This window comes from Stegodyphus dumicola, chromosome 4, assembly GCF_044657685.1.
Source record: "Stegodyphus dumicola isolate Sdum_Otavi_A_Nest chromosome 4, ASM4465768v1".
Classification (NCBI taxonomy): Eukaryota; Metazoa; Arthropoda; class Arachnida; order Araneae; family Eresidae; genus Stegodyphus; species Stegodyphus dumicola.
The window spans coordinates 187,648,654-187,675,523 of NC_140771.1; the positions used below are offsets into that span (position 1 = coordinate 187,648,654).

Genomic DNA, 26,870 nt, shown 5'->3' on the forward strand with positions numbered 1-26,870 from the left:
GCTCAATGTTAACTGGAGCGATCAGGAACAGCAACAAAGAAACCTTTATAATTTCATGACAAAATCCTCCAAAAACACATTGTGGAAGGGGAATAAGGCCTAAGTTATAGTTTTTCACTTAGTGCAGGGTTTCTTAAACTATGGGTCGCCAAAAATTTTAGCAGTTTTGATATTTAACTTATTATAATAATTTTACAGCTACCAAATATTTTTATACAATGTATCTTAAATTAGATAAAGATAAGTAAATGCAGTCAACGCAAAAAACTAAAACGTTTCGACACATTCTTTTTATAATATAAACGTTCATTTTCCTTGCTTTGCCTGGGATGCTGTCATTTCGTCTGTTACTTATTTAAAATTTTCCCATTGTTCTATGTCTTAAAATTAGAAATTAAAGTTAATGACCTAAAACTGCAATAGTATATTACAGTACAAGTTAAAAAACTGAAAGCTTCACTCACGAGTGTGTCAGATTTGCGCAAAGCTTATGGGTCACACAAAATTTTTGTAAATATTATGGGGTCCTGGGGGTCGCAAAAAAATCTCAATGATAAAAAAGGGTTACGACAGGAAAACGTTTAAGAAGCCCTGTCTTGATGAATAAATGTAGTTATTCCTGTAGGGTGTTGCACTTCAGTTGAAAGAAGTTTCGAAACCCAAAACTTGGTAGACATTGATTCCTGTCATCATTAATTAAATGAATAAGCTGCAATTAAGGAATAGATGACCAAAAAAAATTTTGGGGGCAACTTCTTTCCCTTAGAAAGAAAAACTATGTGGCCTTTTTGGTTTTAAGTAATATTTTAATTTCATAAGTATTCAAAAGTATGCGATACAAACTTTCTTTTGTAAATAATCTATATTTCTTAAAGATACAGGATAACTGCCTGCTTATCTTTTGAGATATTCAAAGTTGTGAGTTCCACTGAAGTTTTAAAAAAAAAAAAACACCCGATTAGGTGAAATGTAACTGACAGAGAAATGAATATAAAGACAATTATAGCCAGTAAAGAAGCTAAATTAAACTGATGTCCAGGAAATATGGGAAAATAAAAAAAGTGTCAAGTGGTACAGGTTTAACAAAACATTACTTGTTAAATTTGCTATTTCCAACTCAATTGCTCCAGTAAATAATTTTCATCTAAAAATGATTAAAAGTGCAAGAAGAGATAATGTATGGTAATATTTCAAAAAATTTAAAAGTGATACGCAAATCTCTGCAAAGTGAAAGGAATATGGCCATAAACAAAAGTAATAAGGCAGGCAGGATATGAACTCATGTTTAGAAATGTAGTTTCTACCTCTGCTTTCTGCTGAATTCTATTTCTTAGTGCTGAAGTTGCAAAAAAGAGGTTATTCAAATTATGTAAAGAAACCACCTCTTAAGAAGTTTTAAAGTAATTCAGTAATCTTTATTATGCGCACAGAATAAGTGAATATGAAACATAGAAAACTGATGATTCAACTGCAAACCCCTTTTTTCTATAATATTATATTTCCAGTTAATGAAGATTACGACACATTATTTGGAAATGGCAAAATTAAAACATGAGAGCTATCTCCCTTAGGATAGGATTGTTTTGGGGTCTTAGGATAGCTGAAACCAGCTCAATCAAACACTGGCAGTTCTAGCTACCAGTATTCAGCAGTCTCAGGGGTCTATGCTATGGCAGGAAGGGAATATGGAATGGATGCGCTAGGGATGCCATTTCATACACTCGTGCCAATGCCAAACCAAGTTAATAAAAAATATTTATAAAAGAGAGGGCACAATTTTTCTTGCCGTAGGCCCCATTTTACGTAGATAGACTAATGAGTGGTCTTAACCATTTGACCGCTAGTGCAGCCTCTGCTAGTAAAAATGTACTTATGTTCATATTTATTAATCATGAGACAGATACCGACATTAGGTTACACAATCAGAGGAAAAACTGCTCAATATAAAATCTAGCAATAAAATATTTCCTCCCATTTTGCAATAAAAAACTAATTTATCAAATTAAAATTCATTCAAATCTACACAACAGTAATGAAAAGTAAAATTTAATTGTATTTTTTTAGATTTAGTAAAAATTTCAGATATTGGTCACTACCATCATTCCCACTAAAACAAATGTTATCTGTTCCATAAACTTAATTATATGTAAAGATTTTTATAACGCTCGAACATGCCTTTCTTATCTATTAGACCAAATAAGCTTTAGCACATGAATGCACTGACCCAAGGATGCTTAGAAACTATGAAATTTACTAAATATATCATTAATAATACTTTTAATATATTTAATTCCAATATAACATTTTCAGAATTCTTTTGCTGAATAAAAGAAAATTTCAGCGACACTACTGATATTTTAATATACAGATGTATTTATACTCGATTTCAACACACCAGAATAACTCCCTAACTGAGTTCCAAAACTGCAAAAAGGCAGAATGATTGTGATGAAAAATTTTTAAACATAATCACACTGAGCAAAAAAGTAACTTTTGTTTGATTAAATTTTGTATAAAACTCTTACCATTTTGAGGGCAATCAGACACACATCCCTCTTCTTCAGAACCAAACAAACAAAAAAAAAAAAAAATTATCGTAAATCTACACCCAACAAAGGTTGTTTTTTGTTGCTTAGTTTTATATTTCATGATAGCATGCTTTACTTCCATTTGATAAACAGATCAAGTAGTGCAGAATCAAGCAAAAGGAACTTAACTTGTAGGAACTTATGTAATGATTATAATCAACTAATTTTGATAAAGTGGTACTTAAAGTATGTTTGCATTTTACTTATATAAATTTATTTATGATTAGACATTATCAAGACCTGAAGGCCATCTAAAAATAATAACTGGGTTGAAGATTGCATGAACAACCCATTATAATGACAGAAGTAAAATTATAATTCAGTATTGCTTCCTGAAATTGTAGAAGGAAAAGAATATTTTCGATTTTAAAATTATTAGAAATTATGTGCTACCATTGTTATGATAATCCAAATTAAATAACGGAAAATACTATGAATTCTAAGGATAATACCTTATCCTTAGAATATTAAATACAAATCGACAAATCAGAGAGAAATTATGCACAAAGGTGTAAAAGTATAAGTGCCAAAAAACTTCAGTTAAGAGTTTTTGAAGCTTTATTTTACTGCATGTGTCTTATAAATGCAGATAAATTATATTTAACATATTATAAACATAACTGAATTTAATTTCTAACAACTAAGACTGGTTATGATGATACAAGGCTACTATAAATAGAGATTTATATTTTACCATTTTGGGTTATGTTTATATATCTTATGGTGAAAATCAATAAAACAATTCTTAAGAATTTCACACACTTAAAAGCATGAACAAAAATTAAGCATAATTACTGCATACATTTTTTTTTAATCATGCATGGACTGCAAACTGTCTACTTAAAAAGTATACGTATGGCACGTTTGCTTGATACAACAGTTATGGCAAGATTTATTGTAGAAAACAGCATTACAATTCAGAAGTGCATCGTATGAAATTTACCGAGCAGTAAAGAAGCTAAGGTTTCAAACTCTCTCTTAAAAAATTAAGACAATTTTTACGACATATACGCTCGCTACAAACGAATATTAATTAATAAACATCATTAAATATTACTGGATTGTTAGAATTTATAATTACTAATTATTATTTTGCAATTATTACGGTATCATGTAGCATAGCTTATAACACTTCTAAAATAAAGAAAATAATACTGCAAACTAAATTTAACATTCAGCGGAAGCTTTGCTGTATTTCTCTATTCATAGGTCTGTTTACATTTATATATTTTTTGCACGGCACATACGAAAAACAGTAATAAATTTAACTAAATTGTTCCTAATCTATATGGGCTTAATTAATGTAGACGATGTTAAGCCTAATGGATTTTTATAATCTGAGAAATAAAAATAATTTTAAAATATTACTTTTCATACCCAAGCACTTAAATGAAAAATGAAATGTGGAAAATAATTTTCTAATGTATACGCAATTATAATGGAGACTTCCTGTTATACCACTAGTGATGATCAACATATGCAACAAATATGCTTATTCAATACTTTTAAAGCTTATCTCATCACTGAAGTCACATGAAACAACATGCTCCTTGTTTATTTAACGCCATTGCAAATAAAAATTATTCAATATAAATTTCTAAATATTTTATCAAGATTCGAAGATTCAGATAGACAATCTTAAAATTAATTCAAATTCTGAATACGTAAACATTTCACCCAATTTGATCATAAAATATTATTGTACATACCAAAACAGAATGCACGTAAGACATGGCACATTCTACTTGGTTATTTTGTGCGTGTAGAGGTGTTCATTACAAATAATCGATAACCGTTAATTAAAATCCTTAGAACTACATTTCCACGCAGAAAAGGCCCTCGGCCTCTCACAACCCTCGAATGAACGCCATTTTGATTATAGTAATCCGTGGTTTGGGTTAAGCACTTGCGACGGACGTTAAACGACGGAGTTATCGCTTAACTATAAAAATCATACAGATGTAATACTTGAAATATAAATCTGTTTATTAGAATTTCATTACTGATATCGAAGTATTATCTTATCACATTCACGGCAACTCGTACATTTTCTCATCCTGACGTGACAGCAATGAGTATATTATCTTTGAAATGAACAATAATTTTATTTCTGTTATGACACTTAAGCGCAGAAATATTAAAGTTGTAATCAAAATCGAAGACAAATATTCAACTAGGAAAAAAAAAAGTTTGCAGAAGATAAAACACATTGCTTCCTTCTCTTACAAGAGATTGGAGGAAAAAATTGATAATTAAGGCTAGCTAATCCCATAAGCGTAATCTAATAAATGGGACAAAGGTCAGCAGTTAGTTTTGGATTTTTGAATCCACTTGTACTCAAGATTATTTCGAATTCTAACCATAAACAAACCAAAAAAAAAAAAAAAAAAACCCGAAATGTTAATTTTCATTGTGCATGCAAAGCTGAAAATTGCTGATAATAAACTAAAACCAATTTTACAACTTGAAAATATGAAGCACAGTAAAAATGTTTTATGATAAGAAAAGAATTTAAATATGATGCTTAATGAGCAAATACTAATAATTTGGGTCGTAACTGATGTATTAATTTTTGCATCTTAAGCAGTCTAAAAATTGCAATGATAAAAATATAAAGCTTTTCTTTCACTATTAAACTGACATAATACTTGTTTCCCAAATAATAAGAGCTAACTAATATAGTTGCAAAAAGAGATAAATCTATCATAGATTTCAAAAAGATTAAAAGTTTTCTGATTTCGTAGATCGAGCAATGCATATCGAAGCTTTCGAATTACTGGTTACTGGCGACGTTTAGGTTTCGTAAAAGCAGTAGACTGCCTAGTAAAAATAAAGGCAGGCTGCCAGAATGCCTTATTCTAGTTTCGTTTAATGCCCATTGGCTCTTTCTTTCACTAGAGTAGTGATCGTCGATAGAAACCATCATAGCTCTCGGGGTCATTCTTGGTCGACTCAGGCGAACGCAGTTCGCAAACATCAGGCACCCGCGCGGTAGCCCTATCCCGGGCGCGTATTTTTTCTTCCTCCCTAGGAAACGAAACTCGCGACTAAATTTGGCGATTTATCAGGTCTTGGCGAAATTGTGTAGCTGGCGCATGCGCAGAGATGAATGAACTATCGCGATGATATGTCGTATTTCCCGGGCTAACCATGTTGACGATTTTCGATTTATAATATGTCCGAGCATAGAAGAGGGAGAACATTCCCTACGAGTTGAAAAACTCGTAGGGAAAAGCAATGATAGAGTTTCCGAAGTAGACTTCACGTCGATCAGGAACAATGTAGGAAGCGGAAAAAGTCCTCGATGAAATATTTCAGGGCTACACCAATGGCGATACTCAAATTAGGCTGGGAAATGGGTCGATGCTATTCGCACCAGTGGTGCGATTAGCCGCTTAAGCTATTCGCACCACCATTAACCACGCATGCGCATTGAATTGTCAGATAAGTAACGGATTCCAGGTACGCGAACTGCCCGAATCTTTTTTTTTAAAGGCGGGTTACTACCATGGCGTAGTTTATCATTTTTTAAGCGTTGGCGACTTTCAAAAATTTAGAAAGAAAAATGGGTTCCTTTTCTTATAAAAAGAAGAAACATTTCTTTTATTAAAGTATATATAAAAAAGAGTAGATTTTTATGTTCGCAATGTTTATTGTTTTCTTGAACGGTTCGAATAGTTTAAATGACAGATTAGTGGGAGGGGGGATCTTGCTTACATGTTTTGTACTTCTTAGAATACATTTAGCTTCAAAGATGTGTTTTGCGCATTCAAGACTTTAATTCATTCTCCTTTGAAAATTTTCGTCAGAGAAAAGATAATAAAAATTAGACAGAGGATTTCTGTGCAGAAAATTTATACATGAAATGACTTAAAAGCGATTAAATCAACTAATAAATGAATCATATAATACTGGTTATTGACAATTCTGTATACCTGCTTATTTTTTTATAGAAGTACTTGGCATTTTCAGGACACGAAAAGGTACTTCAAAGAACTTTGAAATATTAATACAAAGACATTAATAAATTAAATTGAAATAAATAATGATATGTAATTTAAAAGACAGAAATAATTTAATGTAAGAGTTTTAGATTTAAAAATTTGCACACACAAATGATTTATCAGATTTTATAAGGTTTTATTTCATAAATAACTTTGATTTTGAATATGGCATTTTAACCTATAAACATGAGTGGATACTGAAAAAGTGATGAATATATAAGAATATTGTAATTTTCACTTGTTTTCTTATTGAATAATAATTCTGACAGTCCAATGCTATAAGACTAGGGTCTAAGTTTGCATAAAAATTTGTGTGTTAAATAAAAGAATTTAAGTAATTTCTGCAGCCTTTTTGTCAATACATTAAAGATTTTTTAACTAATTACACATCCTCTCTTGCAAATAGAACCATCATTAAATCCCTATTTTATCTAATCATTTCCTGAATATTATCATGTATATAGATTGATTTCGTCTTTGTAACCGATAATTATTACTTGGAAATTATTCTCTTGCTGGTGAACAATTAACAACCCTTTCTATTGCTGGGTTAACAATCTTTGCTCTCGCTACCGCCTACCTTACGGAAATCGGCGTAAAATAGCTTCTTGGCTATTCGCACCGTCGGTGCGATTAGCCACTGCGCTGGGAAATGCAAGTAAGATGAGGAGTACTTAGGAGGAAGCAAAAATTAAGGAGTTCAAAAATACCCAGCAGTCTTAACCAAAGCAAGAGATGGTACCAAAAGTTAAACAGTTAAATATAAACATTTAAATACAGAAAATTACATATTTTTTAAACATTCTATTACATATTTTTATAAATGTATTATAGAATTAATTTTTGAGAGACCTAGTGACCTTGTGTGCGTTAGTTCCAAATGCTCTTTGAAATTCAGATAGAATTTTCATTAGTTCCAATAATTCTATCAGATTACTGCCGTTTGGCAAACTGCTGGAGTTCATGCCGTGTTTACCGTTTGTAAGAACGATTGTAAATTATTTAATTGTTGTTAGAGAAAATATCTATTGAGAAAATGGCAACAGCTAATTTCTAGATGTCGTTCTATTTTTAATTTTAAAAATATACATTGAGATGATGTACGCTTCAAATGTTTAACGGTACGATGCAGTAAGTACGTTTGTTATGTTATGTACGTTTACAAATACGTTACGTATAGGTTATTAAGATTTATCTTCAAATAAATGTTTGGCTTTTACAACCATTTTACGAGTGATTAATTTAACTACAAAAGGAAGTTAACATAAATCAGAAGTGGGATTATTCTGAAACCTAAGCCTAAAGCTACAAGAATTTGCTATTACGTAAATAAATTGAAAAGAATTTGAATTTCAAGGTATGTGCATTAATTGATGTAACATATTTATTATAGAATTTAATTTTGTTATTTTTTTATCATTTTGGAAAGAGAGTTTATTATTTTCATTTCTTTAAATTTTTAAATATATTTAGAACGTCAAACAAACTTATAAAATACCAATAATTGTGTTCTACTAAGTTGTCAAATTGGAAGTTAATAATACTAGCATATATATATAATTTGCATTTTAATGAGTACGAAAATGTCTATTTTCGGTAAGGCAAAGAAATGCGATTTAAGAAAATATTCTTAAATCGCTGAAGAATTGGGAGAAGATGTAAATGAGAGTCATAAAATGAGCGATTTGAAAAAGATAATTTTGGCTAGCAAAGAGTACGATAAAGAATGCGCCAAAGAATGGTTAAACATTATAATAAATGAAAGAAAGGAAAAAGAAGAAATTGAAGAACGAAAACGTCAAGAAGAAATTGAAGAACGTAGACGTGAATCCAAAGTTAGAGCTTCATCTAACTAATAACTACTTGCATCGTTTGATGCAAAAATTTAAACCTGACGAAAATGATATCAGTTTATATTTAATCATGTTTGAACGTTTGGCTAAACAAGTTGAAATACCAGAAAATACATGGGTTACTCATTTGTTTGGATTGCCGTATGATATTGCTCAGTTAATCACCAGAGAAACCGATGAGATTGCAAACGATTATAAAGAAGTTAAAAGGATCTTACTAAAACGGTACAAGATGACACCTGAAAAATTTCGCCAAAAATTTTTTACGCACAATAAGAGTGTAGGAAACACATGGAAGAATTTTGCGTATGAGTTAAGAAATTTTTTTAATAAATGGATAAGCGGAATTAAAGTAGATACTTTTGAGAAACTTAGCGACCTTATTGTAGCGGATCAGATAAAACGTAAAGTGTCTCCAGAAGTAAAAGAACATTTTATTGACATATGGTATGAATTGATTTCAATTGATTTAGTTGAAAAACTAGATGATTATGATACCTTCAAGTCAACTTTCAACAATAAACAACCGCGTAAAGAAGGGTCTTACGATAAACGAAACTCTTTTAAAGATGGTCCAGTTGCTACAATGAACGAAAAGAAAAAACTCTACGCTATCACACATAATGAAAAACGTGAACCAAAATGCTTCAGCTGTAATAATTTTGGACACATCTCAAGGGACTGTTCGCTGCCCAAACCAGTAGTAACATGCCGATAATGTAATAAAACAGGTCATAAAGCTAAAAATTGTGTTACTAAAGCTGAAAATAATCATTCAAATGATAAAAATTATTCTGTTGAGCAAGTTGGCGAAAATATAGAAGAGAGCAATTCATATTTGAAGAAAGCAAAACTGAATAATTCTGAAGAAGTACAGGCTTTAATTGATACGAGGAGTTCTTGTTGTCTCTTAAGGACTTCAGTTGCTCAGAAACTTAAAGTGAAACCAGAACCTGCTATGAATGAATTGACGGTTTTGGAAATCAAAGGGTGCCTGCAGTGACCTCCATAGGAATGATTAAAGCCGATATTGAAGTTGATAATGTAAAAGGCCAAAGCATAAATATATACCTTGTACCTGATAATGCACAGCCAGTTGATCTAATCATCGGACGGACATGGCTTGATCTACCTCACATGGCTTATGTCAGAATAGGAAAAAGATTTCACGTCGGGTATAGGGAAGATGAACTATTTAGTAACCTCCAAATTGATGAAAAAATAAATCGAGTCTGCCTTAAAGCTCTTGAGAAAAATGAATTAGAGAAAAATACAATCAGTCTTGTCAGTTCTCAAACAGATTCTGTAGATAATGGATTAATTATGATAGAAAATCCTTCCAAAGGTATAAGCTGTTTATTAGAAATTAAAAATGGCGAAACTTGTATACCAGTGATTAATGTTGGCGATATAAGTGTTAGGCTCCAAAAAGATCATTGCGTTGGGAGAGCAGAAGAAGTTGAACTATGTTTAAATACTGAAATTTCTGAATTGAGCTCGAACTTAGCAAAAACGGAAAATATTGACAACATAAATGTTTCTATAAATTTAAGCCAAGTTAAAATTGGCTCGGATCTCGACGTTGATCACCAGCAAGTGTTATTGCGTCTTTCGAATGAATACAGAGATAGCTTCGCACTAAATATTTCAGAACTCAGGTGCACTGAGTTCATAAAAATGGACACCAAAGAAGATACATTCGTTCACCAAACTCCAGTAAAGAAAAACAATACAAAAAGTGCCGTTCAAAGTGTAGGATATGGTGAATTTGAAGTTGTTCGAGAGAGGAATGAAGCTGCAAATCTGATTGGACTGAATCGCACTTCGGTGAAAAGTAGTTCTTATGCTGCAAATAGAAATCGACACTGTGGCCAACAGTTCTCTAAACACCACTTCATGCCAAGGCAAAGACAGAATGACGAAAGTGATGGTAGTCAGAGCCAAAAGAATGTAGATGATAAGCAGCAACTACAACCTCAAAGGCCTTTGCGAAGGCAATTACGTCATCCTTACTTCAGGCAATATTGTAGTTATATATCCATAGGACTTCCACGAAACGTTGAACGTGATGGAAGTGAAGATGAACAAAATGAAAGAAAAAACGAACAAAGAGTTTCAGGAGGTGAAAGAGACAATCACTGGAATCCCAGACGATTTTATCAAAGGTGCTTTAATAGCAAAACCCACTATCATAGGAATGACACTCAATGCAGTCAAAGTAGAATGGAAGGAGAAGCAACTAGTAAAGATACTGAAGGAAATGACGAAGAACAGCAGCCACGCGGTCAAGGATATAGATCTTGTCCACTTTACAGATCAAAAATGAGTTGTCGAAAGTCCCACCAAGCTGATTCACGTGCTAAAAACAGATCTTCGGAGGCCATCATTTCCAGAAATAGAGAAGATGATGATAATGACGAGGTTGACGACGAACTTAAAAGGCCCAAGCGAACAGTGCGCAAACCATTGCGCTATAGAGACTTCGTATAGGACTTATAAATTTTTTTTAAAATTATATTTCATTTTTTTCCTACCTATTATTATATTTTTGTTGTTGTTTATTTGTCGTTTTAATGCATGATAAGATTTGGTTCAATTGAGGACAATTGAAAAGTCAGGATGGTCGAATGTAAGAACGATTGTAAATTATTTAATTGTTATTAGACAAAATATCTATTGAGAAAATGGCAACAGCTAATTTCTGGATGTCTTTCCATTTTTAATTTTAAAAATATACATTGAGATGATGTGCGCTTCAAATGTTTAACGGTACGATGCAGTAAGTACGTTTGTTATATTATGTACGTTTACGAATACGTTACGTATAAGTTATTAAGATTTATCTTCAAATAAATGTTTGTCTTTTACAACCATTTTACGAGTGATTAATTTAACTACAAAAGGAAGTTAACACGTTGGTGAGATATGTAGAAAAATTTAAGTCCATAGCAGCAGGTTCCAAAGAGGAATTGGCATTTTGTTCTTCACTGTCTGATTTTAAAGTCTGAGCATAACTCACACCATTGCGGCGATCAGAAGAAGGCTTTTTCAGAAGATCAGAACAAGACGCAGGTCAGTCGGTTCATGGATTCGATCGATTACTTCATTTTTAAATAACTGTACTTGAAATAAGGGCATGGGGCCCGAGTCCTCTTAAGGCTAGGAAATTTTTCACAACCCCTATACGAGGCTCGGTGGCCGTCTTTTCCGCAGCTGCAGCACTTAAAAAGGACGTCTAAGCGTTCTTTATCGCAGTCCTGAGTCTTATGATGTCCAGCGCATTTCACGCATCGTGGGGAAACATGACAATTCTCCGAGGAGTGGTGCCATTTCTGGCAGTTAAAGCATTGCGGACTTGGGATTTCGAAACATATTTTTCCACCGTAATTGGAAAAGGACGAAGGTCATTCGGTTCATAGATTCGATCGATTACTTCATTTTTAAATAACTGTACTTGAAATAAGGGCATGGGGCCCGAGTCCTATTTTTGTCAGCTGCACTACTTTGAGAACCTTGAATCCTTGCTTAACTAACTCATCTTTGATTTCGGAGACCTCCATATCAGAAAGTAAACTCTCAGTAGAAGCTTAACAGGCTTTTCATGCCTAAAATTGACTACAAAACGGTCAATGCCTTTTTCGAGAAAGTATTTACTCAGAGTCCTATGATCATTATCAGTGCAGGGTACAACCTTTAGAAATTCACCACTCAGACGGAATAAAAACTTGACATCGGTAGTTTAGCGGCTAAGTACTTAGCAAAATCATTAAACTTAACGTTTGCATCAGGTCTAACTATTATGGGGGGGAATTACACGTTGAACAGCAGTAGGGGCGTGCTGCTGAGAACTTTTATTTACAAATATTATTAGATGAAATATTTGCAGATACATTTGAGTTTGAATTAGCTACATCATTATTTTCAGGCTGAGAATTGCTGCCACAGTCTGGAGTTACACTGTTATCAACAATATTTGCATGACTTAATACTTCAAATTTAATAGATGTAGTTGCAAAAAATTTAGTCTTAGCTTTAGGAGCTCTAGCAGTTTTATTGGGTTTCTTAAATATACTATCATTTTCAGAAAGATCAGATTCACTTACATTATGTTTTCTCTTAGATGTGTTGCCCGGTCGCGTATTTTTACTTCCTCCCTACTCGCAACCCGCGACTAAATTTGGCGATTTATCAGGTCTTGGTGAAATAGTGACACCAAGCGCACGCGCAAAAGGAAATAATGCTGTCGGTTTCTGTTTCAAATTTGTGATGGCTGCGAGTATGTCAAATGAAGTAGAAAATGAATTTTATAAAATTTTATTTGATGGATATTCCTACAAAGTAGTGTCTTCCAAGTTCGGAGGAAAAGAGGATTTCGACTTTGAGATCGGATGTGATCTTAATAGCGAAGATGAATGGGAGAATTGGGAAATACATTTTGAAGTTGTTTCCCACGTGCATTGGATTGTATCTTCCAAAACAAAACAATGCAAATAGAAAACAGCAAAGTTTATTTTTAAGACAGATTGTGTGTGTCAACATGCAAGGCTAAATAAGAAAGAGGCTAGTTTCAGAAATAAAGAATGTTTAGCTGCTTTGCATGTCAGAATTAAAAAAAATAATAAGTATACAAGATGTCGTGATGAGTATGTAAAAAAGAATATGTGCACGTTGATTAAAGTTTCATTTCGGCATACATATCGATGTGATGTTGTTGAAGCGTGGAATTGCTTACGCCCAATTGATTCGGTGAAAGAAGTGTTCATCAACTACTTTCGTACCGGTAAAATAACAATATTATTAATTGTTATTTTTCCTCTCTTTTTCTTAACTAGGCGTTCTTCTCTCGCTTCCTGAGCCAGACGTTGTTCTTTCGCATTTTGAGCCAGGCGTTCTTCTCTCTCTTCTTGAGCCAGGCGTTCAGCAATTATTCAGTTTAGAATTAATTCAACTTCTTCCTAATCGTAAAACTGACTTTCAGTGATTAATTTTTAATTTCTGGGACCTTATTAGTAAGCGGCACTTCCTCACCTAATTTTTCGGCTACTTCTATTAAATCTTGTTTTCTATCCTTGGCAAGAAATGACATGTTCAGAAATAGAAAAACTCTTGGACAGTATTTCAAAATTAATTTTAAAAAGCTTTTAGTTAATATTCAAAAATTCAAATCAACTTGCTCAACCTAGTCTCTTTTTTCACTAGAAATTCAAGTATGACAAAACTTATTTCTTTTTCTGAAACATTTAATGCAACAAAACGTATGTGCTTTCCGATAAACAAAAATCTGCGAAGCTTGCTCTTAATAAATTATACTAAAGTAAATAAATAAAAAAAATCAAGCCTCTAACTTGATTCACACAACAAAATTCGTGATGTGGGACTCTAATAGAAGAGCTCAAATTTAGGAATAGGAATATTATAATATTAACATAATAAATTTTTCACTCTAATACAAGAGCTGAAATTTTATAATAGAAATATTCTAATATTAACGTAATAAATTCGCGACACTAATACAAGAGCTCAAATTTTAAACGAACATCGTAATCAGGCTAAATACTTTAACGCTTTAATCCTGTTAAGGAATATTCTTTGATATCGCCAAGAGATGGCGTTAGGAGTCCATCTATTGGCTTACTTAACCTTTCCCCTTCTGAACACGTGACTTGAAAACATATTCGTCTTCTTGAAGGAAGAATTTCGATGCACTACGCAATAGAATTCGATTTAGATTTTAGCTGGAACTATTCAGTTCTTGCCTTTTGAGCATTAAATATTCGATTCAGGCATTTTAGCCTACATTGTATATATGTAAATATTAAGTTTAATTAAAATTTATGGAAAACCCTCCAGGCCATGCATCTCGTCTTTTGGATTATGAGTGATTCGACTTTGATCTAGAACTTTCGTTACATAATGGTGCATCGGCTCCAGAAAAGAATCTGATTAATTTGAAAATTTGTGTTTTTTGCCTTTTGGATTAGCTTTGTAAGCGAAGACTTCTCACGATAAGTCTCCTTTGATAATTTATTAAAATGGAACAGAAGACACTAATTAAGAATCGAGCACATATACGTGCTTCTGTAACTCAAATTATTAAAAATGTAGATGAGTATTTAAAAGAAGAAAATCAAGAAGAGTTAGAAAATTGTTTGGAATTGTTAAATAGTAAAGAAACGGAACTACATGATTTAAATGAAAAAATACAAAATTTGATTGAAGATGAATCAAAATTAGATTCAGATATTAACACTTCTATGGAATATAACGATAAAATAATAATAGCGAAGTCTAAAATCAACCGCTATTTAAGGAAATACAATACTCAAAATATCAACACGAATTTAAATAATTCATCTACAGAAGTTGAAACCAAAAGACAGATTGAAGGCAATGTGAAATTGCCCAAACTCTTAATTCACAAATTTTCCGGAGACTATAACGATTGGATGAATTTTTGGAATTCATTCAAGGTCACTATTCATGACAATGTTACACTTTCGAAGACAGAAAAATTTAATTATTTGAGAACTTATTTATGTGGAAGCGCAGCATCAGCCGTAGAAGGTCTCTCAATCTCAGAGGCTAATTATGACTCTGCTATAGACATTCTTAAAAATAGATTCAGTCAAAGTGACCTTATTATCAATACACACATTTCTAATCTCTTAAATTTAAATCCCGTTCAAAGTTCAAGTGAAGTGGCAAAATTGCGAAAACTTTATGATACAATTAACGTTCAAGTCAGAAGCCTTTTAGCATTCGGTGTGAAACCAGAAACATATTCCAACATGTTTATTCCAATTTTGATGAAAATTGTCCCGAACGATATAACTTTAGAATTTCATCGTACAAATACTGAAAATCCTTCAACCTATGATTTAAACAAATTTCTCGACTTTCTCCGATTAGAAATAGAATCGCGAGAAAAGATTAATTCGTTATCCTTTCCACGCAAGTCAAACCCGGAAATGAAAGGTATTAACAGATATCCACCGACGCCGAAACATAAACAAACTGTCACCACACATGAATTTATGGCAGCCGCGTCATCAAATCGAAACTGCATTTTTTGCTTTCAAAACCATGACTCAGAGTCCTGTTTATGCCTTACAGTTAATGAGAAGAGAGGTATTTTGAAAAAACAAGCGCGTTGTTTTCTTTGTTTGGCCCCTAAACACAAAATCTCATAGTGCCGGCAACGCCAAACTAAAGTTTGTAAAATTTGCAAAGGTAAACACTCAGAAGCCATATGTTTTAAATCCAGTTCGATAGTTAAAAATAAACCAAGTGATAAAAAGGATAGTATATCAATTTCGAAAAATGATACACAAACTAAGGAACACAAAGAAGAAATTGTTTCGGCCGTTTCACATAATGCAAATAATACAATTCTTTTACAGACTTGCACGATAAAAGTTAAAACAGCTAAGGAAAAGGTGTTTGCCAGACTTCTCTTGGATAGTGGAAGTATGAAAAGTTTTTGTGCTCGCGAGTTAGCGGACAGATTAAACCTCGAAGTAATAAGAAAAGAAAAATTGACTGTCTACACTTTTGGGAATACTTCTTCCATCCAAAAAAATTATGACGTAGTTAAATTAACTTTAGAACATAGAAGTTCTCCCGATTCTAGAATAGAAGTTGAATTATTAGTAACTGATCATATATCAGATGCAGATATTCCTCCTCCTAAATCAGAAGAAATTAAGCAAAACAGACAATTAAAAAATTTGCTGCTCGCAGATTTTCCCGATTGTAAAAAAACCCATTGCCATTCTAATTGGTGCAGATTATTATTACAACATAGTAATGGGACACGTTAAATGCTTAAGCAAAAATCTTGTTGCAGTGGAAACTATTTTCGGCTGGTGCCTACATGGACGAAAAGGTGATGAGGATGTCTCTTTAGCTTTCAATGTAGTTGTAGGGAAAGATTTGATTTCCAAACAAATAACAAAATTTTGGGACTTGGAAAACTCAGGACTTATTGATAAGAGGGAAAACTTCAATTCAACTGAAAATGAAGTCGTCGAATATTTCGAATCAAATATAACATATGAAAATTCTCGCTATAAAGTTAGATTGCCTTGGAAACATGACACATCAAATCTAAATAATAATAGGGAAATCGCAGAACAAAGATTTCATCGACTTAGAAAACGATTTAAAAAAGATCCTAATCTATTTTCCGAGTACAGGAACGTATTAAGAGATGAGTTAAATCGAAATATTATCGAACAAGTTTCAGAAATTTCAAATGAAAGGGATGTCGTGTTTTACTTGCCACATAGGGAAGTTATACGCGAGGATCGAGCTACAAGTAAATTACGTATTGTTTATGATGCATCATCGCATGCCCCAGGATCCATTTCTTTAAATGACTGTCTACATGTGGGGCCAAATTTATACCCTGAAATATTCGAAATATTGTTAAGATTTCGGTATAATCTAATAGCCTTCACCGCAGATATAAAACAAGCCTTTTTACAGATTCTCATACATGAAAAAGATCGAGACGCAACCAGGTTTCTGTTTTCCGATTTCCCTAATGATGAAACCATTTCTCCTGACATATACAGGTTCACTAGAGTTTTATTCGGAATAAATAGTAGTCCATTTCTATTAGCCGCTACCATTAAACATCATCTGAAAAATTATAATAAACTTTATCCTACAACAGTTAACTTTTTGAATGAGAACGTATATGTAGATGATGTGATTGGAAGCCAACCAACGATCAATGAAGCATTAACTACGAGTCTAGAATCGGTCCAAATATTTAAGGAAGCAAGCATGCAGCTTCACAAATGGCATAGTAACTCAATACAATTACATGAATTGTGAGTAAAACAGGGTATCGTTCCAGATGAAAATCCTGAAGATTTTAATAGAGAAAATTTCCCATTTAAAGTCTTAGGTATGGCATGGGATAATTCAAAGGACTTACTGTATTTTGATGTTCGGAATTTATTGTCTTTCACATCTAAACCAATAGAAACAAAACGATTTCTTCTACAAGTGTTGGGTCGGATATTCGATCCGATTGGAATTTTAGGACCTTTCACTGTTAGAATAAAGTGCTTAATACAGAAGATTTGGTTGTCATAAATAGATTGGGATGAACCGTTACCTGAAGATTTGTCCTCTGAATGGAGAAAGTGGTGTGAAGAGCTACCTCAAATGGCTGAATTCTCCATCTCTTGTTACCTTTTCATGCACTCGAACATTAATGTCGAAAATCTCGAACTACATTGCTTTTCAGATGCAAGTGTCAAAGCCTATGGTACAGTCGCATATTTACGTTTCACGACAGAAAATAAAGAAATCAAAACGGCCTTTGTCTCTTCTAAAAATAGGGTAGCCCCACTAAAATCCCTTACTTTACCGAGGTTAGAATTAATGGGGGCATTGTTATCAGTTGAGTTAGTCAGCAATATTCTGAAAGCACTGAAATTGAGAATTCCGTGCTATTTTTGGACAGACTCAACAATTACTTATTTTTGGATCCAGAAACAACCCGAAGCCTTCAAACCCTTTGTCAGGAATCGTGTCGAAGAAATAAAAAAATTGAGTTCACCTCAAGATTGGCATTATTGCCCAGGTGTCGACAACCCTGCAGATCTCGTATCTCGGGAAACGAAGATTTCCAAGTTAATAAATGAGACCATTTGGACGCAAGGTCCCCAATGGCTTCAACTCCCTCACGAACTTTGGCCAAGATTAGATATTAAAGAAACAATACATGAAAACTAATTAGAATACCGAAAGGGATCCGGTGATATACATCAACTTGAATGTACAATCGAAAAAAGTGCAGATGATCTTTTCGACATATCAAAATATAGCAAATTAGAGAAGGTGTTGAGAGTCACTGCTTGCACAACACGTTTCATTAGAAAATTAAGAAAAACTAGCGACATTCAAGGAACTCTCACAGCTGAAGAGTTACAAGAAGCAGAAAATTTCTGGATAAGATCAGAGCAAAAGAAGTTTTTTGCCGAAGAATATAAATCCCTCAAAGAAGGTAATTCAGTTGGAAAAAATTCTCCTTTGTACAATTTTCTTCCTTACATTGATGAAAAGGAAATCATGAGGTTGAGAGGAAGACTGGAATTTTCTGACATCTCACTAGATAATAAACATCTAATAATCTTACCTAAAAATTCTCGACTAACGATTCTAATTGTAAGCAAAGAACATGAGAAGATAATGCATGGAGGAATTGCTGCAACTTTAGCCTAAAGTCAGATCACGCTTCTGGATTCCTAAAGGACGACAGTTAGTCAAAAAGCATTAAAAGGTTGTATAATTTGCCAAAACTATCTAGCTAAATCATCAGACCAGATGACAGCACCCTTACCAAATGATAGAATTCAAGAATCGCCTCCATTTGCAGTCTGTGGAATTGATTTCGCCGGACTAGTTTACGTAAAGAATTCTAAAAACATTCGAAAATCCTATATTGTTTTGTTCGTTTCTGCAGTAACCCGAGCTGTACACTTAGAACTTGTATCAGATATGTCAACAGAATCCTTTTTACTTGCATTTCGCAGATTTTTGAGCAGAAGAGGAAACTGCGTAATCATCTACTCTGACAACGCCAAGACCTTTAAGAGGACAAAGAAAGAACTTGAGAATTTTTCAAAAGTTTTAAAAGATGACAAATTCAAGAATTTCATTGCCAAAGAAAGAATCCATTGGAAATTTATAATCGAACGAGCCCCATGGTGGGGAGGGTTTTATGAGAGACTTGTTAGATCTGTTAAAGAATGTTTAAGAAAAATCGTAGGAAAAGCATTGTTGACTTTCGAAGAAATGTCTACAGTGCTTGTCGAAGTGGAGTCAGTTCTTAATTCACGACCTCTAAGTTACGTTTACAACGACAATGACGAGCCGCAACCGTTGACTCCAATGCACTTCTTAAACATTGGACAAACTGATTTGAAGTATCCTTTGACCTTTGCTAGAATCATCGGTGGCGAAACGACAAGAGAAACGCTGTTAAAAAGAAAGCGTTATCAAGAATTGCTGTTAAAACAGTTGTGGTGGAAATGGAAGCAACAATATTTATTAGATCTTAGAACTGCCCATTTCTCTAAGAATCCGCAACTTCAACTAGAACTAAAAGTAGGAGATGTTGTTTTAGTTGAAGGAGATAATAAAAACAAACTGTTATGGAAACTTGGTAGAATCATAAAAATTATTCCTGGACGTGATGGTAAAGTCCGATCATTCGAATTAAAAACTGGTAATGGGATTTTAAAACGTACTGTTCAACACCTATATCCTCTTGAACTATATATTTTGAACTTTAACGATTAGTTATGTTTTTTCTTTTTTTTCTTTTTTTATCTATTAATGATTAAATTGAATATCGTTAGTTAAGTTTGTTCAGTAAAGTGGAAAATATTTTAAAATTTAGTTCATTTATTAGTTATAACATTTATTATTTGATACCTGTATTGGAATTGAAGTGTTTGACTAATTAGTATTTTTTAATATTTTTATAGAATATGATTTATGTACTTGATTGTATGTATAACTGAGTTAGATGAACTCTTGTCAGAGTTCAGGTGGGGAGTGTGTTAAGGAATATTCTTTGATATCGCTAAGAGATGGCGTTACGAGTCCATCTATTGGCTTACTTAACCTTTCCCTTCTGAACACGTGACTTGAAAACATATTCGTCTTCTTGAAGGAAGAATTTCGATGCACTACGCAATAGAATTCGATTTAGATTTTAGCTGGAACTATTCAGTTCTTGCCTTTTGAGCATTAAATATTCGATTCAGGCATTTTAGCCTACATTGTATATATGTAAATATTAAGTTTAATTAAAATTTATGGAAAACCCTCCAGGCCATGCATCTCGTCTTTTGGATTATGAGTGATTCGACTTTGATCTAGAACTTTCGTTACAAATCCAAAAGCTTAAACTTAGAATATCGTTCTAGTAGTTGAATTCATTTATAAGATGAAACATTTTCATATAAAATGTCATAATATTCATAAAATCTTACACGCACACGTTCTGTATTTCTTTTGTTTATAAATAAACACTTGGTTTCACCTTTCTTTCCCAGCGGGTACCACCAGGTATTTATTCTATTATACGTCTGTAATGAAGTTTTGAATAAATCTCGCCATTTTTGATCGAACAACCAACTTTATTAGTCATTACAGATTTTGAAAAACATTTTAAGCGTGTGCATCTTCCGACACGGATATTCTATGCGCCAGGTTTCTTTACATTTCTTACTGGTATTATGTTGGTAGCTTAGCAACGCAAATACGTTTCACCACCCAGGCGGCATAGTGGTTAAAGGATCCTGACCGTGATGCCGAAGGGCCCGGGTTCGGCCCTTCGAATCCCGGAGAAAGGCATAGATGTAAAATTATCTGTCCATCCATAGGAGGTAACGGTGGCCGCCTATTAGGTGTCTCCACAATAAAATGGCCACTACTTCTTCAATATCACTTTTACTGTAAATTTTAGTTTCTGAAGCTCTTTTCCTTAATATCGTGCTCAATGTTTCCCATGCAACATTAATATTATCGTCAATTTTAACGTATTATAAAAAAGATTATTCGCAACCTCCTTAACGGACGTAGAAGCATTGGGTATAACTTTCGATTCTTCCGAGGCGTTTTCTGGATAAAAGTCAAACTCCTTGAAGCAATTTTTAACTATGTTTTGAGTGTTTACTCCCCATGCATCGACTAAATATATATGGTTCAAGCAATGGCATTAACTTAATTAGCTTTCTGGAAGTTCTCACATTTTCACAAGTTTCAATTTTGTTTACCATTTTTTTGAACCACATATTTTCTGTAATGGAATTTGAAAGCTTTAATAATACCCTGTTCTAAACGCTGAATGATAGGCATCTCATTTAATCTAATTTAATCATTAATTTAATAGTATCTGAAGGCAGAAATACTAATTTAATATTTTTCAGGAGAAAATAAGAGGCATAACGCCTTATATAACAGTAAAGCGACTTTATCTCATTTTTCAGTTCGCTATCCCATTTCAAAAGAAAGTTATTAAAAGTACTTTTTTCATCCACGATTTCTCGTTGCTCTGCTAAGTTAGAGGTAAATCCTAACTCTTTCATTTGCTTTTGACACTAATTAATGGTGTCCTCTTAATTGTTGCATTTATATTGCACATAAGTAACGCGTTTCTCCTGTTCCTAAGAACCAGCTGCTGTTTGCCTTTTAAGCATGAATGAGTATTTTGGTATAAAGCTACGTAAACTCTTCTGTATTTTGAATTTCATATGAATTGTATTCTTTTATCAGCTCAGATAAAAGTCTTTTACCCAGTTACAGAAGCATGACAATGTATCTTTTTTTTTTTCTTTCTCATCACTTAGTTTTTAATGCCTAATGTTATTTCTCTCTCTCTCTCTCTTTTTTTTTTTTTTATCTTATGAGCCATTCAACAGTTGGTACAGACAGCTGTGAACTCTACAATTTTGTGGTGAAAAGAGCCTTACAGACAGAGATACTTCTTTAGCTTCGTAGCACTGTTATAGTCTTTTGATTTTTCTTCCCATTTTGCGCTTGATTGATATATTTGTATTTTTTATTAGCTATTCAGTTATAATTTTTTGTTTTAAGTAAACTGTATAATGCTGTTTAGGAAATTTCCAGGTTCAATGCAGCTTCTCTTTGGTTGCACTTGCAAACAACATCATAGTTCTTCAATAATTTATCCTACTCTCTTAGGCCTAAATATTTTTGACCTGTTACTAATTACGAACATAACAATTAAAATATGCTTATTCCAATGATTTGTTATATTTTAAAAATTCACATTTCTAGCCCACAGAAAGATTCTCCTTTGTTAAGTCGACTTCTCACTTTCATGGTCCGAAAGAGTCCGATTGTCTTGAAGATAAAACACATTTCGAAGCAACAGGAAAGAAGCACAATTCAAGAATACAGTTACGCAAAATATGAATATATGAGGATAAGAAGGATAACTTATCACAGCATATACATCATTTCCATTCAGAGGCTGATTAGTGATCATATATGATACATATAATTCATGAACTTAGAACTGCGAGCATAACGAATGCATTCCAGTGGGAAAATTTTGAACCTGAAATGCTTAAAAGAGGGAGTGTAGAGACTCTACTCTTATCAGCCGCTATTCGAGAAGGAACACTCATTCATTTGCAATGCATCTAAAGTGGACTGCTTTTGTGAACCTGAAGATAACAAAAAAAATTATTTCCCTCTCAGCTCCAGTTCGGACAAAGAGGGAGGGGGCTAGAACTTTACTGGCAAAAATATTGGTGAGATCATTTATATTGAAACGCTATACACTTGAACGATAAATAAGCCATAGTCCTCAATAAGTTAAATGGATAAATAATAAATAGCTTTGATAGTTACCAACAGAATGTTCAAAGCTTGAAGAATCAGTCTTTTGCAATCTGAGTTTAATTATATTTATTTAGGAAGTTTGAACGTAATACGAGGCTAATTTTTTTAACTAGTTGAGTTTAATAAACGGAAGAATGTTGTTTTTTACGTACTTGATTTAGTAGTACAATATATTTCATTGTTATTTTGTCTAATATTTGTGATGTCTTACTCTGCATAATTCATTTAAATCTGACCATATTTGAGAAGGCTGTGTCAGTGTCAAAGAACAAACAATATACATTCTTTGTCAATTTTCTGTTTTATGTAGCGTTCGCAACTGTTCACAATAAGTCTAGCAACGTATTATTGGAGGATATGGTTAGTGCCACTGTGCAGTACGCAAAATGAAATCACAGATCGCAGAAGAGCCTAAAGTAGTATAACAAAGACAATATAGGTGAAAAAAACATTTTATGTCTGAGAAATTACCTTTTAAATTATTTAAAGCAAAATACCATATTAAACTTCTATGGAAACCATCTGAAAGAACTTTTACAGATGAAAGGGGTAACGAAATAGCTTTTGTTTTTGTCTAAAACGGGTAGATGGCGCCACATGTTAGATGAGGCTTGAAGCAAATGCTCTTCACGATGATACTTTAGAAAATTATAACCCAGATTTTAAAAGAGAAAGAAAAATACATTTGAATATTTTTATTTTGTCATTCGCTACCATACTCAATAAAATCAGTTTGCATAGCAATAAAAAATCTAACTAGCGTAATAATTTAGTTACATCAGTTTTAATGTCAGTAACGTCAACTTGCATGCGCATTAGTTACATCGGTTGTGGTATTAAATTTTATCATTATTCAACACTATCATCAATAAGAAAAACGAATTCTATAACAAAAAAGTTTATATTTTTATATTAAGCAATCAGGACCGGATTTAGATTTGGCGAGATCCTTGGCTATTTGAGATACGGGGCCCTATGTGAGGAATATGAGTCAATGTTTTTGATATGGGATATGCTACAATTTTTCGGCGGGCCCTAAGAAAGTGCGGGGCTCTAAGCTATAGTTTGTTCAGCTTATACTTAAATCCGGCACTGCAAGCAATGTAGTTAGAGGAAAAGCGACATATTGCTTAGTTATTAAGGTGCTGTATGATGAATTTCGAAGTCTTACTGACAGTGAGTAAAAGCATTGTCATTTGAGAAATTGATCTAAATAAGCTGAGAAAAAATAAAACTATAAAGTAACTAGCTAACGATTAAAATTCATCATTTGTTCTTACACATGCATATACACACACACACACACACACCTATCTATATATAGAGAGAGCTGTATCTATCTATACATTTTTATATATCTCTTTCTCTCTCTCTATATATATATCTTAGAGAGATATGTACACACTTCCTCGCGTGTTTTTCCTCTTCTTTCAGCTAATTTAATGTAAAAATATCTAAAGGGGAAAATTATGCAAGTTATTTAATTTCCGAAGAATACGATTACTGTGAAAGCATAACAAATGAAAAATAGTCATAGATAAACTACTGGTAATTATCATAATATTATTTCTGTAAAAGAAACCTACATTCGAATAAGAAAATGCAGTAATGTTAACATTACGATATCTGATGGATATTCAACGGATGTAAAGGCCGGGATCACCTCGTATAAATGAGTCTTGATCGCAGTTCCCAAGCCAGGCATTGAAGGAACGAAGGAGAGTAGAGCGAGCAAAAGACCCAGACTTCGGAAGATCGAACACATCAGAAGATAAGACTGCAATGAGCTAGAACGTAAAGAATAGAAGTATGGTGAAACCACATGTCCCGAAAGCTTCTTAAGCATGAGAATACCTGCCACGGTTGGGTAGCTTAACGAAAATTCTGGGTAAAACACATTTCAAATAATAAATGCGAGGAAAAATAAAATGCATGAAATGCTAATACAAAAATGCAAATACAAATTGAAAACACTAAATACAAACAAAACTAACGAACGGCATAACAATTTTCCAATAAACTAATCTTTAGAGAGCAAAACTATGCGGAACCGAGGAAGGGAAAAATATCGAATATTTAAACAATTTTCAGAGTTTAGCTCTAAAATGCCAGGGGGACAAATATGCAAGGAAATACAGTAATAACAATAGTATGTTAGACTTTTGAGTATATTATATTTAAAAAATAAAATATTACTTTACATCTTATTAATTCATTTATTGACTTTAGTATCAGCCTTCTAAAACATTTTCTCATTATATTACTACAAAGTATGTTATATAGCGCAGAAGTCCCCGAATTCTTATTGTAACTATTAGTTCCTGGAATAACGAGAATCTTTTGCTAGTATTTCTGCTTATACTCTTATGTCGTATACAGAGTGAAGTACCATACACATTAAGCAGGAGAAAGGAAGAAACGACAGTCAGAGCACTAGAATTATGTCAGGTTATACTTTACAACTAAAAGAAAATGAATCAATAGCAAAATGAAGGTTTAATAGGGAACATCTGAAACGCATTGTATATCTTATGTATGCATTATTTTGCACGTTTTGGAAAGGTTTTATTTGTCCTATTGAGAAGGTCTCACATATTAAATGATGCCTATAAAAATCCTTACTACGTCTTTACTTTCGCAAACATTGTTCGTAGGCATATATTTTCATTCCAAAAATGTTTCAAAAGAGAAAATAATCATATTTTGGAATTTCTGTGAATAAAAATTACATCAATACTTATCAATAACATCAATAATTATCATTTAATCGATTACTATCAGAACGTCAGGACCATTGACATTGTTTTCTCCGACCTTAATACTTAATACTTTGAAATGCATATCAAACAATTAATATTTAAAATTATAACTGTATCTTTCTCAAAACCCATATTCGTAAATTAAAATTTAATTTTGTTTTCCTCGAAATTACTGCTTTCTAGAGCGTGGTTTTGATGTGTTGCCGACGTGCTGACGATAATGTTCCTTTACACATTTTTCAATACAAATATTATATTTAAAAAAGAAAAACAAACTATTCTAAAATAATATTTTAAATTATCTATACGAGATGGCGCTAGTAGCCTTTGCTATCGGAAAGACTGACCATACCAACGCTGAAATACAATTTTCTGGAGTAATTGTGCGCTTCTCTTATATAATACGCATTCAAATATAAGAAACACTTTTTCGATTATTATTAGTTTTAGTTTAAAATTCAGTACATTAATGTAAAATTTGTCGTAACACGTGCGTTGCATTTTTTTTAAGAAAGAAAATATTTTCGAATCAATTGAAAAATAAATGAGGGATTGGAAAAAAAAAAAAAAATAATTATGAGGTATGATAAAAGATAATATAAAAGTTTTCATATTGTTACGAATTTGGTATTTAAAAAGCTAATGTTAGTTCAATTATAAATTAAATGGTTTTATTTCTCGCGCAGTGCAGCGCGTGACGAATATTAAAAGAAAGCTAAGCCGGAAAAATTAAAAATACAAGAGCGCGTGCGTTAAATAAATAAATATCTCTTTTTGATTTCGAGAAAGTGCTGGAAAATTCTAGCGCGTGATTTTAAAATCTTATAAAAGGAGGAAAACATCTCAGTTTGTAGTAGTTGTTTAGTTTGTTGTTGTTTAGAAAACTACCGTTGTTGATTGTAGCGAATTCGCGGATTAGCGTCCTTTAGCTGTTTTGAATTACGTTCTATTGGACATTTGAGTAGTTAAAAGATAACTACTGTGAGATATTGTAATACTGCATGATAATTTGAGAAAATTTAAGCATTTTTGTTGTGATAATAATAAATTTTTGTTCATTTTTCATCGGACTTGTGCATTCATTTCATAACGAACCCGTACGCACGCAACAATATTTGGTGTCAGGAGTGGGGTTTGAATGCCAATAACAAGAGCGATGGAAGAACAATTCAGGCAAATGATGACTGCATTTGCTGCTTTCCAAGAAAAGATGGAAGGAGCCGTCAACTCCGTTAAGGAAGATATAAAAGCTGTACAAGAGAAAATGGA

At 32.8% G+C, this 26,870-nt stretch overlaps 1 protein-coding gene across 2 annotated transcripts in view; it reads right to left on the reverse strand.

The window, feature by feature from the left end:
- Positions 1 to 4,630, reverse strand: part of Gug (arginine-glutamic acid dipeptide repeats grunge) — an 84,759-nt gene extending 80,129 nt beyond the window's left edge. For both annotated transcript variants that reach the window (XM_035370633.2, XM_035370632.2), the window contains exon 1: positions 4,298 to 4,630. The gene's annotated coding sequence lies outside the window, so the exon portion shown is untranslated. The remainder of the gene's footprint in view (positions 1 to 4,297) is intronic.
- Between the last annotated feature and the right edge of the window lie 22,240 nt (positions 4,631 to 26,870).